The 12,208-nt window shown below is 44.6% G+C and overlaps 1 protein-coding gene across 1 annotated transcript in view; it reads left to right on the top strand.

Moving 5' to 3' along the window:
- TNFRSF11A (TNF receptor superfamily member 11a) overlaps positions 1-12,208 on the top strand; it is a 138,161-nt gene that overhangs the window by 63,167 nt on the left and 62,786 nt on the right. The gene's annotated exons all lie outside the window — the stretch shown is intronic.

The following is a 12,208-nucleotide window of genomic DNA, read 5'->3' as shown; positions in this document are numbered from 1 at the left end:
AGCGAGGTAAGTCCAACATTATCCCTGGAGGCTCTCCTCCCCTCAACAGCACACAGGTATCTATAAGTGTGGGGCAGTGCTCGACAGTGACCAGAGGCCGTGACAGACCACACCTGAGCTCACTAGCTTTTCTCATCTCTGGGCTATTTGGAAGGAGACCAGTTCCCCTTTGGACCAAGTAAGACCTTGGGGTTCTTGGAGGCCTGGATGGAGAGGCTCTACCTGTGAGCTGTTTGACACATGGGGGCTCCAGCAATTAATAGGAAAGAGAAAAGAGGTGCAGCTGTGTTTATACTTGCAGCTGGTGAAGCAGGCATGCCAGAGATGGACAGATAATGGAAAAGAGGAATCAGGACTTTATGAATTTGACCACAACTACCCCAAAGAGATCAGAACCTTTCACATGGACTCCACAGCCCCCGGCCCTCCAGGTTCATCCCACACCGCCCTCCTCCATTCCAGCTGCACTGGTCTCCCAGTGCACACGCTGCAGAATGGTGCAGAGAAAATAGCATGTGTGAAGGGGTAGGATGTGTGTTCCCCTGGTCCTGACTTCCCTCTGAGACAGACTGGGATGGTATTAGTAGCTCTTTTTTTAACCAATCAGAAAACAAGGACAATCTAGATGGGGAGAGGCCATGCCATGGAGCGGGGGTCACCGATGAGAATGTGTAAGAACCAGGGAGTCTTGTCTCTCTGTGTGTCTGTGCCCCCCCCATCCTCCTGCACTCTTCCTTTCCAACTTCCCTGATCTCTTCTCTGTCCCCTAATTCTGTGTCGCTTTCTCCCTCTTTTCCTGTTGCACAAGCTGTTCTCTGACTCTCTGACTCTTCCCCCAGGCACTTGGTCCGCTTCCCCTTTTCCATCCTTCCATGTGGCTCCCACATTCCTTATTGTTCCCTCAACGCCTCTTCTGTCCCTCCCTGCCTCCTGGGCCCTCAGAGCCTCCCCTGCCCAGATTCCTCATGTCCTGTGTCCAATCCCTGCTCTGGTCCCCTCTGCCAGGTCCTCCATTTCCCTCCTCCACCCCGGGACTTAGGGCTGCAGAGGGTGCTGTGCTGAGGTCTTCTTACTGAAGCTAAACCTTCTACCCATCACTCTCTAAGAATGTGACTTTTTCTTGGAAATCACCCTGTTTATTCCTCTTGCACCAGTGAGCATATTGCTTTCATGTCAAGCCAAAGTCCAGATCCCACCTTCCTTAGGAAAGGACCCCTCAGTCACAAAGGTGGGGTTTGGACTCGAATCTCGCCATTTCAACCTCTGGCTGCGTGTATGGATCCATAGCGTTGTGTTTTATTTATTTTTTTAAATTAATTAGTTTATTTTTGGCTGTTTTGGGTCTTCGTTGCTGCGTGCGGGCTTTCTCTAGTTGGGGCGCGCAGGGGCTCCTCTTCGTTGCGGTGCACGGGCTTCTCATTGCAGTGGCTTCTCTTGTTGCGGAGCATGGGCTCTAGGCGCACAGGCTTCAGTAGTTGTGGGACACGGGCTCTAGAGCGCAGGCTCGGTAGTTGTGGCGCATGGGTTTAGTTGCTGCGCGGCATGTGGGATCTTCCCGGACCAGGGCTCGAACCCGTGTACCCTGCATTGGCAGGCGGATTCTTAACAGCTGCGCAACCAGGGAAGCCCAGCATTGTGTTTTAAATGGTTGTTTAAACCCGTAAAGTCTGCTCGGTGGTAGTGGAAACCAACAACTATTTCTGACTGCCTCAAAGTCAAGCTTGCACAAAGGAACCCACTGTGGTGAAATCAGGTCAATTCAGGGAGGGATTTCAAAGACGAACCTTAGATGTTGGAAGGGCAGGAAGGAGGCAGCTCCAGAGATAGCCCCTCTGTTCTTGCCCCCTCACGTTCCCCCTCAGACTCAGTTTCTCTCTGTCTCCCTTGTAGCTTTGCTATGCGTGGTGCAGGTAATAGCTGCTCTCTTCCCAAATCTTCAGCGCCCAAATCCTTTCATTTCCAGTGTCCACTATCCACTGGCCAGATGTAGTTGTGTGTATGTGTATATGAGTATAGATAAACCTTATAGATATAAACTATACCCAGTTTATACATAAGACAGTTCCAAATTCCATGAAATAACACTCTAGGTATCTCAACACAACTTTCCAACCAGAATACCATTCATAGGTCACATGGATCAGTCCAATCAGTGGCCAAGGAGGGCCACTAACATAAAACAAGGCACTCGTTTTACGGGACAGTCAGGCGTGTGGGCAGAAGTGTGTCCAGAGGAAGATGGAGGATGCTGGACCCCTGAGCCATGTGTAGCCCTGACTGCTGAGGTCTGATAACATGAGCAAACACAGTGAGGACAAGATCATTATAGGACTTTCATTCTCTTCCAATTTCTGTTCTATCAATAATGACTCAAGAAAAGATACATCTTTCTAGTTGGAAGACACAATTTAAGGTTCTGCTCTGAAGACGTTGGTGGGAAAGTGGGACTATTTAGAAAAGAGTTCTTCGAGTGCCTTCCTTTTTAAAATAAGCATTTTTATTAAGCCAGAGCTGGCTATGCTTCTGAAGGTAAGGTAGGGATAGAGCAGTAATTCCTGACAATATATTACTCAGCCATAAAAGAAGAAGGAAATTCTGCCATTTGCAACAACATGGATGGACCTCGAGGGCAGTATGCTAAGTGAAATAAGTCAGACAGAGAAAGACAAATCCTGTGTGATGTCACTTGCATGTGGAATCTAAAAAAGCCAAACTCACAGATACGGAGACCAGAAGTAGCTGCCAGGGGGCTGGAGGTGGGGAAATGGGGAGATGCTGGTCAAAGTTACAAAATCCCAGTTATAAGAGGAATAACTTCTGGAGATCTAATGTGCAGCATGGTGACTCTAGTTAGCAATACTCTATTAAATACTTGAAAGTTGCTGGGAGAGTAGATCTTAAATGTTCTCATCACAGAAAATTATGTGAGGTGATGGAGGTGTTGACTAAGTTTACTGTGGTAATCATTTCGCAATATACATGTGTATCAAATCATGACGTTGTATATGTTAAACTTAACGCAATGTTATATGTCAGTCAATAAATCTGGGGAAAAAATAATTCCCAGTGATAAAAGAAACAAACCTTAGGCGCCGCGAGAGTTCACATGTCAGGACTGAGGTGCAGTGTGACAGCAGAGCCAGGGGCCCTAAGCTCTGACCAGAATCCTTGCCCAATGCTGAGCTGTCATTTGTCACTAAGCCCCGGCCTCTCACACTGACAGCGGACTCTGCTCTTGAGAGTCAATTCCTGCTGTAAATAAATCCACTTGTGGCGGCCACCAGGGGAGGGGCAACAGCAGTGATCACTGACAGTCCTCTTACCGGAAGACAAGAATGTGGGTTTGACCCACAGTAAAGAGAGAGCCTCACCTCACGTGGGTTATAGGTAACATCTGGGCAAATAACTACCATTTGTTGAAGCCACCTGCGAAGTTATATACATACATATATATTACATATATATATATATATAATCCCATTTAATCATCACAGCAAATCCAAAGTGACTATTGTTATCTTTACAGTAGAGAGAATAGGGTCAGTGAAATTAATGAACTTCCACAAGCTCACAAAACTAGCGTGTGGGTTTTACACCCAAGCCCCAAGGTTTGCGTTCCTGCCCACTATTATAATGACTTTGTGGATTGTGGTCATATTTATATCCACTCTGTTTTGCTTCCTCTAAAGTGTTCTGTTTTGGGCTATAGCAAAGTTATGTACACTAGAGTAGAACTGATGCGGGTGGAATAAATCAATGATGCGAATATTTTTTTAAAACCCCAAACCCTCTTATTATAATCAGAATTAGTTTCCCAAATTCATTAGTGAGCCCTAAAACTTTGCGTTAGACACTTTATATCCTAAGCATACAGTCTGTTGGCCCTATGTCCCCAAAGGGATTCCTTTCTGTGAATAAGATGATGTTGGTTTTCCTTTTTTCGCACCTAGAGCAAGTGTAGACGCGCAACGTCAGAAGGATGAGCAGCCCCGCTGACGGCAGCTCATGGGCCCTTGTCTGTGATTGTATCCACTGGGTGAATGCTGCAGGGCCCTATACCTCTGTGTCAGTGACTGTATATTCATTACGGCATTTATGATAAGTAATGAAACAGCCCCCATGGCATGGTTGAGAGATCTTTAAAGTCGAGCAAATACAAACTCAGCAGTTATCTGACGCTTCATATCTGCGCATCCGTGACTGGTGCGGATGGTGAGCAGATGTCCACGGGATAGAGGACATCTTCCAGGAGGGGCAGATGGTGGCCTCTATTCTCCAAGAGCACTTCAGTCAGTCAGGGCCCTGTCAACCTGTGCATCTGTCTCCTGGTCAGACGGAACAAAGCCGCTATAGCAGAACATCTGGGCTAGTTATTTGAAGAACAGAGGACCTGCCCACCTTCCCCACACTTGTTTGCATCAAGAGTGTTCATGAAAGCTTATTCAGCATCAGCATGATACTTAGGAAGTCACAAAATGACTGGTTTTTAAATCAGTTTTATTGAGTCAGTATCATTTAGGACCTGCAGTAAAATTCACCTTTTCTAGGACTGCGGTTCTGTGAATTCTAACACATGCGTGTCGTCATGTAACCACCACCATAATCAAGACAGCATTTCCATCTTTGCAAAAGTCCCCCCTTGCTCCTTTGTAGAAAACTGCCCACCCCCCACCAGCCCCTGCCACCTGCAGATCTGTCCTGTGTCCCTAGAGCTTTGCCTTTTCCACCGTGGATGGAACCATACAGTGTGCAGCTATTTGAGTCTGGGCTCTTAGCACAGTGTTCGTTTTTGCACGTATCAGTAGTTTGTTCCTTTTTATTGCTGCGTAGTATTCTTTTGCCTGGATATAGTTTGTTTATCCATTCACTAGTTGAGTGACATTTGGGTTATTTTCAGTTTGGGGTAATTGTGAATAAAGCTGCTATGAATCTTCACATCCAGGATTTTGTGTGGATATAGTTTTCATTTCTCTTGAGTAAATAGCTAGGAGTGGGATCGTTGGACTCTCTGGTAAGTGTGTGTTTGCAATATGGCAATGTATGAGAGTCAGTTACCCACCCTCCCTCCTCGCCAGCACTTGGTATTGTCCACAACCTGGCTCTAAACACAGTTTCAAATATTTACTAATGATGAGCGGACTTTGTATTGTTTTGTTTCCTAAAAGCAAGGCTTCTGAGGACTTTAGATCTATCCGCAGAAGTTAATAATGAGGTAAATTATTCTGGGTAATTGCACTCTTAAATTATGGCTTTTTCCCTCTTATTATGTAATTAAAACTTTTGCAACCAACATCCTTGATACCCATGCAGTAAGTAGTCTAGCAATTGCTCCTGTGTTCAAGGGGTATTTTTTTTTTTTTTTTTTTTTGCGGTACACGGGGCTCTCACTGTTGTGGCCTCTCCCGTTGCGGAGCACAGGCTCCGGACGCGCAGGCTCAGCGGCCATGGCTCACGGGCCTAGCCGTTCCGTGGCACGTGGGATCTTCCCAGACCGGGGCACAAACCCGTGTCCCCTGCATCGGCAGGCAGACTCTCAACCACTGCGCCACCAGGGAAGCCCCCAAGGGGTATTTTTAAACGTTCAAAATGAGGTTATACTTTCATTAAAAGGAAGCTTTCAACTTCCTTAATGCTGTTTTGAAAAGAATGTGAAGATTCCTGTGCTCTGGGGAAAACTGAAACCATAATAAGAACATTGGTAACCTTGGACTGTTCTCATTTCTCTTGTAGGAAATGGCTTTTTTTTTTTTAAAGCTAGCTGTCTATATGATACATGTGGATTATCTGCTTCCAGAATTCTGCACAACCAATTTAGAATACATACTGAGTTGTCCCCAATTTGCCTCTAATTCCCCTCATTGCCCAACTGATTTTTTCCTAGTCAATCCAGGTATGCTACAAACAAATTTTAAATAATCAGCATTAGTGCAAAGGGAACATAATTAGAGAATCAACACTTGGTAATCAAAATAATTATGTAAACCAATATTAAGACAGAGACTCACAGCTTGAAGTAGTCACCATCTTTGGAGCATGGATTGGGCAGTTCTTGGTTACCCAGGAAGATTGAGAGTAATGTGCCGTTGTGTCGGCCACAGGATGACAGGGAAGCACGTGGAGAGCCACCTGGGCGGGACTCTCCCTTCCCCCTTGGCCACAATTCACAAGCCAAGCGAGCATTATTTGTAAAATCAGCACTTTACAAATAAAACATGGAGCCTTCTGTGACGATTTTAACTAATTGTCACTGGTAGAACTGTCGAGTGTTTGAATTACTAGGTAGGCAAGGGGCTCCTGGTTTAGTCTCGCAAGAACGGCCTCCAGATGGGCCCGTTCTCTTCAGGCCTGAAGGGCTGACCCGCGAATTGTCAGTCAGGTTCTGCCTGTGAACTACTGAAGCCCCACAGAAGCTGAAAGGGAGAAGATGGAAGTTTCACAAGTGGCTAGAGTGCTCACCATATCCTTCAGAATTCCAGCAAAATTGTTTCCTCAGTGATTGATCCCAAATAAGAGAGGGAGATGTGAGGAGAGGTTGGCACTAACGTTGATTAAGCAACTACTATGTGCTAATTTGTGCTAGAGTCTGTTTCATGAATTTTCAAATTTACTTCTATCAACCACTCACGAGGGAAGTGTTATCTCCCATAACTACATATAGCTGGAGAAATTGAGTCTCAGCGAGGTTAGTTAACTTGCTCATGTTGCTAATTAAGTGACAAAACTCAGTCCCACCAAATCCGACTCTAGAACTTGTTCGTTTCCCACCACCCCACAACTGCCTCCCCGAAGACCTGACAGCATCCCTTCAAAAACCTGCCTTCACTTGGTGTCCCAGGAATATGCAGGATGCCCAGTTAACTTTTCAGATAAACAAATACATTTTCAGTATTTGGATGTCCCAAATATTGCATGAAGCATGAAGATTCTAAAAATTATTCCATGTTTATCCAAAATGCAAATGCATCCTCCATTTCTATTTGCTAAATATAGCAACCCTGGCTCTCAATGATGCTTTCAGGCCATAATGGAGATGCCAGTAGTCTGCAGGTCACTCTTCACTGTAAAAACATTTTTTCCCGTTGTGTATTTTGGGTGGTGGAGTGAGAAGGATGGGCTGTAAGGGAGAGCTCCATCACATGTGTGAAAATAATAAGCGTTTCCCTCTTTAAGGATCACAGAACTATGATTGGGCTGGAAAACGCCGGGTTGGATTTCCATGATCCCCACGTGCCTAGTTTAGAGCTTTGCAAAGTTTGTTTTTGTGGAGTCCTAGCCCATGAGTGATTTGTGGAAAAATAACTTTGGGAAATGCTGCATACGGGACCCCCTGGGAGAGTCCTGGGGCACATTAGATCATTGAAGGTCCTGAGAAATCCTATAGGAAAGACTGCTATTAACTTTCTGAAGCTGAGAGCTTCTCAGTCTCTCCGAAGACAACAGTTGGAGCCCCTGCCTGTGGGATGACTGGAAACCCAATCCTTCCTCAGGTTCCCCTCTGAGAGTGTTTCTGAGAATCTGCAAGGAATATGTGTACGTATACCTTTTTATTTTGGGGGTCTCAGAATGGAGGTGAGCCACTAGTACTCTGTTGCTAACACCGAGCTTACACAGTCTATAAATCCTTAGAGGTGTCAGCTCTCTGGGCTGGGCTGTCTCCACCTACACGTCACCTCTTTCCACCTTGTCACTTGCTTGCTCAGGCAGCTGGGCTCTGCTATATTGATTTGTCCTGTGTGTAGACACTAGCCTGCTCCTTTATTCCCCTTTTCCAGCACAGAAAAGACAGTCAGCCTTGGAAACCAAACAACTCCCAGAGCCAGTAGTTCGGTCGCCTCACAGTGTTCCCCATCAGTGGAGTGCTGGTAGATAGTTCACAACTGGATGGAGGGGGCTGATTTCTCATCTTTGCACTTCCCATGGTGTACATCCCACCATGGCCAATTTCAAGCTGCCAACTGTGATGTCATTGAATGGAAGTTGGGAAGAGATGTATGGTAGCACACCCTATATAACCTGATACATTATTTCCACCAACTGACACATTAGACTTCGAGAATACAGGTAATAGAAAAAGTAGTAAAATAATTATGAAGTGATGAGCTCGAGTATTTATTAACTTTGTTTCTAATATAATTTATTTAGTTACACATTTACATAATTTAATTTTTAATGAAGGCCATGTTTATCAATTAGCTTACAAAATTCCTGAGAAGCTTACAATCATCTACTGCAAGTCCACACAGCCGGCTCCGGCACACACACTACTGCCTCTTCAAGGTGACGTCCTCCTTAGCCTTCAGCCTGGCTCCATTTTGCATGGCCTGTAATTCCCACCACCCACCCCTTCCACTTCTCCCACCTCCACCCCAAGCAAAGGAATGCTCTTGAAACCATCTTTGCCCTACCCAGAACCCAGGCTCAACTGCTGCCCCCAGAAACAATCTGCAGAGTAGTGATGACAGATTTTTATATTACCTAGAGGTCCTTTTCTCTTGAGCTACCCTATTTCAGAACAGGATATTTGCTCTACTTTCCACAAACAATCAGTGTATTTTTCCCAAAGCAAAAGAATCATCTGCCTCCAAAGATGACTTCTAGCCTCTAGCAGGGAGTCAGCACAATGGAGAACCATTGAAGCTTTGGAATTTGGGGGTCACTTTTCCCCCCCAGGATATCAAGGACTTCAGGATCCAGTCTTAGATGGGGCCCCAGGTCTCTCACTCAGGGATCCCTGTCCTCAGAAACTATGGAAAAAGGCTTTTCCCATATAGGAGGCCCATGGGGGTGTCGTAAGTTGAATTGGGTTCCCCCAAATATGTTGAAGTCCTAACACCTGGCACCTATAAATGTGACCTTATTTGAGGAGTGGGAGGTTCCTGCCTCCTGTCTTTTTTTTTTTTTTTTTTTTTTTTGCGGTACGCGGGCCTCTCACCATTGTGCCCTCTCCCATTGCGGAGCACAGGCTCCGGACGCGCAGGCCCAGCGGCCATGGCTCACGGGCCCAGCCGCTCCGCTGCATGTGGGATCTTCCCGGACCGGGGCACGAACCCGCATCCCCCGCATCGGCAGGCGGACTCCCAACCACTGCGCCACCAGGGAAGCCCCCTGCCTCCTGTCTTACCACTGTGGACTGCATGGCTCCAAAGAATGTAGAAGCCCACCCAGGACTAAACAGATCCCTCTACATAATTAACCCCTGGGTGGTTCTGTCCTGATCTTAACTTATCCTTGATTTGTAACCCATGCAAATGGGAATTCACCTCTACTCCAAATGTTTGTCATTAGCCGTGGACAGCCCTCTTCCTCCCCGCCCCCCCATTGCCTCCCAAATAAATCACTTCCCAGAAGGGGCCTCAGAGTTCTGGAAGTCTCAGGATTTAAAATAGTTGACCTTGGAAAATCTTAATTCAGTTGATTTTTTTTTTCATAGCAGATGTTATATAAATATTTTATTATTAAAGATATTCTCAATTTGCATAAATGTTTATACCATGTAAAAGGAGATGAGAAGAGAAATGATATAATTACTGCAAACTAATTTTACTAATTATTCAGAGTGTGACATAATCAGTGGTTTCAAAAGAGCAGAGAGAGGGAATTTCCTGGCAGTCCGGTGATTAAGACTCCACGCTTCCCTTCAATGCCTGGTGGGGGAACTAAGATCCCACAGCAGTGTGGCCGAAAGCACAAGAAGAGCGGAGAGAGGCCCTGAGTGCCGAGCGCTGAGGATTCGGGGTGCATGGGGGACCGAGCACTGGGTGTGTGAGGTGGACGAACAGCCAGGGTCCTTCACCGGTGAACTCAGGAGCCAGTGGTGTGGCTGAGCCTTTCCTGGTACCAGCTCCCAGGCCTGCAGTGGCCCCCTGCCCCCAGTCTGGGTGGCCAGGCCCAGCACCCCTGGAGTTCTAGGAGGACATGGAACTCCTGAGCCGGCCTAATAAGCTCAGAGAAGGTCGTTGACCAGAAGCCACCAGTTCTTTCCATATATTGCATTTGATTATTATGTCTCAAGTCCTTTTTATTCTATTTATCCTATTATAGACTTTTTTTTTAAATAGTGCCATTGATTTGTTTGGAAATGAGTCGTTTAGCCTGTAGAATGTTGTACATCCTGGGCTTATCTGATTCCTTCCTCGGGCTGTCATTTACCTAGTTCCTCCTACTGTTTCTCCTGTAAAATAATATTTACAACTAGTGTCACGATTAGATTCAGGTTTAATTATTTTAGGCAATGCCTGGGTGGTGGCATGTCCTACTTATTGCGTCTTGTCATGAGATACGTTGTATCTGACAGTCACGTTCTTCTGATGCCTGTGTTCTAGATGGAGAAGCAGATTCAGCTGGTCTGATGATCACTCCATTAGAAAGACTCTTATTTTTTTTTAATGGGAATGTTTTATTGTCTTTTCATTCTAGTCAGCAACAAATATTCTAAAGGAGGTAAATACCTCAGAGAAAGAGGAATCTGTATAAGGCAACTCTAAGTAGTCTGTGGTCATTTTTTTCTTTTGTATTTATTATTTTTTTATTGAAGTATAGTTGACGTACAATATCATATAAGTTACAGGTGTACAATATAGTGATTCACAATTCTTAAAGGTTATGCTCCATTTATAGTTATTACAAAACATTGGCTATATTCCTCGTGTTGTACAATATATCCTTGTAGCTTATTTTATACCTAATAGTTTGTACCTCTTACTTCCCTACCCACGTATTGCCTCTTCCCCCTTTCCTCTTCCCACTGGTAACCACTAGTTTGTTCTCTATATCTGTGAGTCTGCTTCTTTTTTGTTATATTTGTTGTATCTTTTAGATTCCACATATAAGTGATATCATACAGTATTTGTCTTTCTCTGACTCACTTCATTTAGCATAATGCCCCCAAGTCCATCCATGTTGCTGCAAATGGCAAAATTTCATTCTTTTTTATGGCTGAGTAGTATTCCACTGTATATATATATATATATATATATATATATATATATATATATATATATATATCTCCACATCTTCTTTATCCATACATCTGTCCATGGACACTTAAGTTGCTTCCATATCTTGGCAATTGTAAATAATGCTGCTATGAACATTGAGGTGCATGTATCTTTTCGAATTAGTGGTTTTGTTTTTTAGAAAGCCTTTATCTTTACGACGTTCTTTCCTAGAAGTGTCATCTCCTGCCCTCAAAGGCTCACCTGCTGGTTGCAGCATCCACCAGTGAGTGCCGCTTAGTTCTATTATTTCAAAGTGGCAAAATGGCGATTATTAAATTCTATTATCCCCTCTAAAGTTATCGGCTAGAAGTCTTTTGTTAAAACAAAAAGCCTCTCCTCAACAACTCTTGGGCAAGAATCCATTTTAGTGCTATTCTTAAGTGTGTGATATTGCTTGATTAATGTTTACAAAGGTACGTCTAAAGAAAAGCATGATTTAAGCATACACAGCAGCAGAGTTGGGAGAGAGCCTGGCCTCTGTGACTGTGTGCTTGATGCCTTTCTCTTCTTCCTTGGTCTTTCCAAGGTTAAGTCCTTGGTTAGTGCTTTAAATTGCATTTCCTGCTACATCACTTTGGACCTTGCTATAGCAGTCGTACTATCTGATCTCTGTCTTTAAACTCTATGTCTTGATAGTTTCTCTCCTCTGCCTAAAAATATACAGTCGTTTTCCCTATTCTGGAAAAAAAAAAAATCCTTCTCTTGTGCTCTAGTGCTGAATTCATCAGCCTGGCATGAGGCTTCCTTCTGACCTGAGCCTCCCCGTCTCTCCAGCTTGGCTTCCCTTCGTCTCTTCTTACCCCTCATGTCTTGGCCCAAACGAATCGTATTATCCCCCCAAAATGGCCTGTGCATTCTTTCCATCACTCTTTTATGCATACCTTCTTCTGCCAGTAACATTCTTCCCAATGTTTGTCAACCCTACCTGTGCTCAAAGACTTGGCTCAAATGCCATGTGTTCATGAAATCATTCCTGGTGATGCTGCCAGAAGAAAATGATCCTGACCCTGATCGCCCCAGGAGGTGTGTACCTCTTCAGGCTATAATCCACTAAACTTTTGAAAAGGATCAACTAAGTGAAAAATGGATTCAAAGAGACAGTAACAGACATACACAAAATGTAATGAGATAGAAAATACAGATTAAGGAATAAAGAGGATGTAAGCACACCAACTCTTCTGGTGAACAGAGTTGCTGGGCTGTGGATGCAT

The sequence above is a fragment of the Lagenorhynchus albirostris genome, chromosome 14 (genome assembly GCF_949774975.1).
Source record: "Lagenorhynchus albirostris chromosome 14, mLagAlb1.1, whole genome shotgun sequence".
Taxonomy (NCBI): domain Eukaryota; kingdom Metazoa; phylum Chordata; class Mammalia; order Artiodactyla; family Delphinidae; genus Lagenorhynchus; species Lagenorhynchus albirostris.
Note: the sequence above shows the minus strand (reverse complement) of the source record. Positions and strands in the feature narration are given on the sequence as shown.